We start from the raw sequence: 5790 nt of genomic DNA on the forward strand, positions 1-5790 counted from the left end.
CAGAAACTGGAAGTTATTTTAGATTCTTTTCTTCCTTCATACCTTAAGTTTAATTAGTTAACAAAGCTAAAACTCACCCTTTTTCACTGCATGTCTGAATCATTACAATAGTTATCCATTACTCTTTTACACTCTAGTTGTTCTTATCGAATTTGTCCCTTCTAATGCATTCCCCCTATTAAATACTTTTTCTTCAAATGTAAATCCAAGCCTATTATTATTATTTCCTTACTTAACAACTCTTCAATGGCTTATCACTGTCTGCAAGATATAGTGCGATACTTTAGTCATTGATCTTTCACGATTTGACTTATCATGGCCTTGTACTACCTCTCCAACTTTCACTCTTGATCTACTCCTCCCTGTCATAATGCCAAGCTTCACAAAGCTGTATTCCCTCTTATTTCTCAACAGAAGGATCATTATCTCTTCCGTTACTTCATTTCTTTCATGCTTCTGTTTATACATGTATCATGCTGCATAGCCTTAATGTGCTACTTGTTTCCTCCCTTGAAATAACAACTTTTTGGGGTGAGGTACTGTGTTAATCTTTAATAAACATGATTTTATTAGTCATTGGCACATAGTAGACAATAAATATGTGTTGAACTGATAGACCTGAGCTAAGCACTGAAATTATTAGAACTATGAAATCTTAATTTATAATATTAAGATAACAATTGATGTAGCTTCTTGAGAGACAAGGTAGAGCAAAGGAAAACCAGTAGCATACTTAAAAGAGAGCCACATGTACTCACTGGCATGGGTAATACCGCTGAGCTCGGCTTTCTGAAGTTCTGTTCCATATGAAGGGACAGAGGGGTGAATCTGAATTCAGAACTTATCCTTGGAAAATTCTCATTGTGGAAAAGCAGACTGCTTGCTTTAAAAAGCAATTGAACAGATGATCCAAGCAATGATAAGAAATAAGAAGCAAGGGGAATGACAGGGAAGGAATACAGCAGAGACTTTCAGGGCAGAAAGGACCTTTAATGAGAGAAGTCAATGAGGGGACTATACATTGGATGCCTTTTGAGTCATACTTGGTTCAGGTAGAAGCTAGTCTAGGTAAAAGAACTCAGATTGAAATGTACTCTTGTGGGAACATTAAGTTATTTAAAGATTTCCTGAGAATTGTACAATATCATGCTCCAAGTTTTCATAGCCTGTACTCCAGAGACAATTACAAATCTTTTTTATGGTCTCACAAAAGCTCCATTAGGGAGAATTGACAGCTATTCAGACAGAGTACCTAGAAAATTAATTCTTCCTTGTCATAATATCATATTTAAATAGAGAAAAGCTTTCCACTTGGAGCCTATGAAAATATGTGCAGAGAAATTTCTTAGATACTGAGAAGAAAAATCCAACTTCTTTTGTTATTTTCTTTTGCTGAAATTCCATGGGCTTTGTAGTAGCCTTGTTATACAGAGAAATCATTAGGCCTGCACCAGGAAAAATCTCACATTTCTAAGGTTTTTAAAAAGCGCTCTCAGCCTCCTCTGGAATAGTCATAAGAGCATCTTCATTACGATGACTCTGAAAAAAAAATTAACGTCTTATAAATCATGTTTCTTAAAGTCATACATGTAACTTAGTTTTTAAAATGTTTTTTAAAGTACTTTTAGTTTTTTAAAGTACTTAGTTTTTTAAAATATATAATACTGATGTTTATAGAATAAAATGTTAAAGTGCCATTTGTCCTCTGTCTTATCTCTACAGCAACCCACTCCCTGAATTCCTACTGGACCACTTATGACTCTTCTAATAAAAATATTCATGGTCTTCTTGAACATGAACAGTTGTCAGCATCCCAGAAATCACCCTGTTGTGACATCTCCCAATTATTACCTATTCTTGCCCTTCAAAAGGAGCTGCCATTTTGACTTTTAGGTAATTTAGCCTTTCTTTTCTTCCGTTTTACTAGTTAGCTTGCATCCTTCCCTACAAATAATAGTTTAGCTTTTGTTTTGCCTGGTTTCAAACTTCATATGAATTTGGAATCATAAAGTATGCATTCTTTTGAGTCTATACATAACATGAACTATCCAAGATTCATCCACGCTGTTAAATGGAGGTATAGTTCATTTTATTACCCTGCAATATTTTATTAGAGTTGTATGCCTCAATATATTCACCACTCCCCCATTTGTATTGTTTCTATTTGGAGGCTATTATGAGTAACGCTGATATGTACATAGATATGTATGTAATCTTGGTAATGTGTACACATGTTTCTGTTGGGTATACACTACAGAACTAAGGTCTGAAATTACTAATAGGGTATCCACGTTTTAACTTCTAGTAAATAATCTCAATGTCATTGCATAATTTATATTCCGCCTGGGAGTGTGTGACAGATTTCTTTTATCCACAGTCGTTACCATTACTTAGAATTGTATTTTAAAATTTAGTCATTCTGTTAGGCACTTAATATCTCACTGTAGTTTTATTTTAATGTTTTTATTGAAATGGTTTGGTTTATGTCTAATATTTTGCTATTTGTTTTCTGTTACATATCTTTTATGTTCATCCTTTATCTGCTTTTTTAAAAAAATTAAATACTTTAGGTGTATCATAATTTCTTCATTGATTTTTACTATAATTAAAATTTTTTTTCTTAGTTATTGGTATAGGAATTACAATATACATCTTAATCTACAATAATCTGCTTCAGATGAATGTCTATTTAATTCAAGGAAAATATAGAAACTTTGTTTTCATGTAGCTCTATTTCTTCCCATTCATTTATGCTATTATTGTCATATATACCTACATATGTTATACATCCAAAAAATATAGTGTTATAATTATTGCTTTTATATTTTATCTCTTTTAAAATTTCATAGAGAAAAGGAGAAAATACATATCTATAGAACAGGGGTTGGCAAGCTATGGCACCTGGACCAAATCTGGACCACACTTTATCTATTTGGTAAAATTTTACTGGAACAAAGCCATGTCCATTAATTTATGTATTGTCTGTGACTGCTTTCATGTTATACGGTAGAATCTTAAGGGTGATAATAACAGGACCTTAAAATAAGGAGATTATCTTGGATTATCCAGGTGGGCCCAGGGCAGTTGTGCGACTGTCATTTAAATCAGTTAAGAGAAGCAAGCACAAAAGATATATTTATACTGGTTTTTGTAGTCATCTAGATAAATTACCTTTACCGATGCTCTTTACTTCTTCATGTGTCTTTGAGTTCCATGTGCTATCACTTCCTTTCATTCTAAAGAAGTTCCTTTAGTGTTTCTTGTAAGGCAGTTCTGCTAGCCACACACATATATATTTTTTCATCTGTGTATCTTTATTTCACCTTCATTTTTAAAAGATAGTTTTAAAGGATGTAGATTTCATGCTTGATTGTTTTTTCCTCCAGTACTGTGCCATCCCACTACCTTCAGGCCTCTACTGTTTGTGATGAAAGACAGCGTTTATCTTACTGTGGTTGCTACAGTTGTATACAGAGTCCTTTTTTCTTTTGCTGCTTTCAAGATTTTCCTTTTTTATCAGTTTGGCTCTGAGGTGTCTAGGAGTGAATCTCTTTGTGTCTATTCTAATCGGGAATCATTGAGTTTCTTGTATGTATAGAATAATATTTTTCATTAAATTTTGGAAAGTTTTGGCCATCATTTCTTCAAGTTTTTTTTTTTTCCTGTTCTCCCATTTTCTGGGACTCTCGTTATGTCTATGTTGGCACACTAGATGGTGTCCCAGAGATTTCCGAGGCTCTTTTCATTTTTCTTTTTTTTTTCCTTCTGTCCTTCAGACTGGAGAATCTATATTGTTCTAGCATATTTGCTGATTTCGTCTTCTGTTAGCTGCTCTTAAGCCCCTCTAATGACTTTTTCATTTCAGCAACTATTTTTAAACTCCATCCAGGATTTCCATTTAGTTCTTTTTAATAATTTTTTAATTTATTTTCTTATTTGATGAGTCATTATTATTTAAACATGTTTCCCTTTAGTTCCTTGGAGGCTTTCTTGTGAAGTCCCACGTTTGCCTTCCCCTCCCCACAGCAGACTGTATCTATTCCTTGCCTTTTCTGAATGTACGGGTCACTATTTCCTGTTCTTTGCATGTCATATTTTGCTGTTGTTGAAAAATGGATATTTTTAAATAATGTATTACAGTGACTTTAGATTCTGATTGCTTCATCTTCCCCAGGAGTGGTTGTTATTGCTGTCTTCTGTGACTTGCCTGTACTAATTTTGTGTAGTCTGTAGTATGTGGCCTCGGACTTCTACCCGTTGTCAATGAATCAGTGTAGCTTAACGAACGTATTAAAAGTTTAGGCCGTCTGTAAATCTGCCCCAGCTTTTGCTTTGTAAGGCCTCTTATTCCACCAGATGTGAGCAGCTTATAAGGACTCTCTCCAGTCTCTTTAGTGCACATTTATAATCTTCCAGACCACAGGGAATAGGTAGGATAGCATCAAGGACCACTTAGGCTTTCTTGTTTTCAGAATCTCCCCGTTAAGTTTTTAGATGATGGCCAGTCAATTTCTTGCCCTAACAAGTATTGTAATCTCAGTTATATTGGCTTTTTCAGATTGTTTGCCACTGAGATCACTGTTGTTATAAAAACACCCCTGGATGTGGAACGGTCTGTGTTCCGCTCCAAGTAAATCAGCCCTCTCTCACAGTGAGGCTGCTGCTCCTCACGGTGTGGCCCACCCAGACAAATTGCTGCAAATGGAACCTGGGGGCAGTGGCTGGGAAAAACCAGAGTGGCACCGAGTTAACACATCACAGACATCCACCATTCCTATAGAAGTTCAGTACATTTTCTTAAATGCTTCTCAATTTGTTGTATGCTTTGGTCAAGGTCCAGAAAATTTAAACGGTTGTTTATTGACAGTTTTGTCCAGGTTTATTATTTCTTTTTAGAAAGATTATGCCATATCCTCGCTCAGGCATTCTCAAGCCCCACCTATTCCCCATTCTTAGAAAACTCTTTTCCCATGTAGTCTTGTTACTTCGGTACTTCAGTCAGTCCCTGTTTAGAGGGGTTTTCCCTTATAATGCTACATGAAATAATCTTTGCCTTATTTCCCTACTCCATTTTATTTTGCTCTGTAACACTTTTCCATATCTTAAAATGATTACATGTGTGTGTGTGTGTGTATAAACTTTCTCCCCGCTGAAATGCAAGCTCCTTGATTATCTTATTAAGCACTGCATCCTTAATGCTTATTACAATGCTTTAGTAAAAGTAGCTCCTCTATAAATATTTGTGAAAGAATGTATAAATGGTAGATTATCTCATTTTAAGCTTGTGAGAAAATAATCATTCTTATAAACTTTTGTGGTACTGTAAATTATTACAGCATTTTGGATTAAACTTGCAATTACAGTTGACCCTTGAATAACATGGGTTTGAACCGTGTTGTTCAACTTATATATGGACTTTTTTCAATAAATATATTGGGAAATTTTTTGGTGATTTGCAATAGTTTGAAAAAACTCGCAGATGAACTGCGTAGCCTAGAAAGAGTGAAAAAGTTAAGAAAAAGGCGTGTCATGAATGCATAAAATACAGATAAATTTTATCATTTACCGCAAAATATATAGAAACATATTATAAAAAAATTAAAATTTATTAAAAGTTTTGCATAAAAATTTATAGACTGTATGTGGCGCCATTCACAGTGGAAAAAAATATAAACAAAGATGCAGTATGAAATCATAACTGCATAAAATTAACTGTAGTACATAGTGTACCACTGTAATAACCTTGTAGCCACCTCCACTGCTATTGCGGTGAGCTCAAGTGTTGCACGT

The sequence above is a fragment of the Pteropus alecto genome, unplaced genomic scaffold, assembly GCF_000325575.1.
Source record: "Pteropus alecto unplaced genomic scaffold, ASM32557v1 scaffold43, whole genome shotgun sequence".
NCBI classification, from domain to species: domain Eukaryota; kingdom Metazoa; phylum Chordata; class Mammalia; order Chiroptera; family Pteropodidae; genus Pteropus; species Pteropus alecto.